Source organism: Sinocyclocheilus grahami, unplaced genomic scaffold (assembly GCF_001515645.1).
Source record: "Sinocyclocheilus grahami isolate Dianchi unplaced genomic scaffold, SAMN03320097.WGS_v1.1 scaffold315.1, whole genome shotgun sequence".
Classification (NCBI taxonomy): domain Eukaryota; kingdom Metazoa; phylum Chordata; class Actinopteri; order Cypriniformes; family Cyprinidae; genus Sinocyclocheilus; species Sinocyclocheilus grahami.
Window position 1 is genome coordinate 634,819 of NW_015505494.1, and position 1,146 is coordinate 635,964.

Genomic DNA, 1,146 nt, shown 5'->3' on the forward strand with positions numbered 1-1,146 from the left:
CCCCCACTGTGTGTGTGTATGTATATATATATATATATATATATATATATATATATATATATATATAAACCACAACATTACAGAAGCAATATATTGTGCATACTGAAACTTTTAAATGGGCAGAAATTTGTTTCCTACCCATTTAATCAGAGGTGTGTTTGAAAACTACTTTGAAAAGCATGAATGAAACCTTCAGTCATGGCAGTTACAGTAAAAGTTAAAGCGCTTCATTTTCAGCCCCATTCACTGTTGTTTCGTTCTCTTCCACTCCATTTATCTTTAGTCGCAAAGTCTTGACCTGCACGGTCCATTATTCTCTTTTGCTTTCACCATCTCTTTCTCAGACCCTCCCCCATCTGTTTCTCTCGAATTGCATGCACAGCACATAAAACAGAACCAGACTGTTTTCTTTTCACATAGAATGTCTCATTGCATCCCTCTTGCTCTTGCTCGTTCTCTCTCTCACAAAGTGTGTATATGTCCGGATTGTAGGAATGTGAGCTGAAGACATTCCTCTCCGGATTGGCCAAAAAGACATCACCCATCACCATCAAATGGGATTACCAGCAGGGAAAGTGAGAGAGAAAGAGAAAGAGAGAGACGGGAGAAGAATGAGCAGAAGAGAAATAAGCCCTAAACAAGGCACACTGCACAATGAAGAGAGGTAGAGTCCAAACCAGTCTCTGCTGGCAATAAAACGGTCAATGGACTTCATGAACCAAAACTCCACTAAGCAAACCATCAAATAATGGTGTTACTGCTGACTTGAGTGAAGTGCCAACCCATACACACATTAAAGTGCTAAACATCCAACTGTTTAAACTTGGAACGCAAGTGCAAAAGACAAAGCCACTAACATAACATCTTTTCCAGATTCTGGAGGCTTTGACTTTGAATAACCTACTTTTCTTGCCAAAGCCCTGTGCAAAACTGTGCTGACTAACAGCATTTTCACTGAGCAGAGCATTTCTGATTAGATTTCTGTACCTCTTTTAATGTTTTCTAACCTTGTAACTCAAACTTTTTTTGTCTACATCTATATCTTATCAGATATACATCCTCTATTTTTTATTCTCATACTAATATATATATATATATATATATATATATATATATACACACACACACACACACACACACACACAC

The 1,146-nt window shown here is 37.5% G+C and overlaps 1 protein-coding gene across 2 annotated transcripts in view; it reads right to left on the reverse strand.

Annotated features, from left to right (window-relative positions):
• LOC107601947 (palladin-like) overlaps window positions 1-1,146 on the reverse strand; it is an 11,613-nt gene that overhangs the window by 9,870 nt on the left and 597 nt on the right. The gene's annotated exons all lie outside the window — the stretch shown is intronic.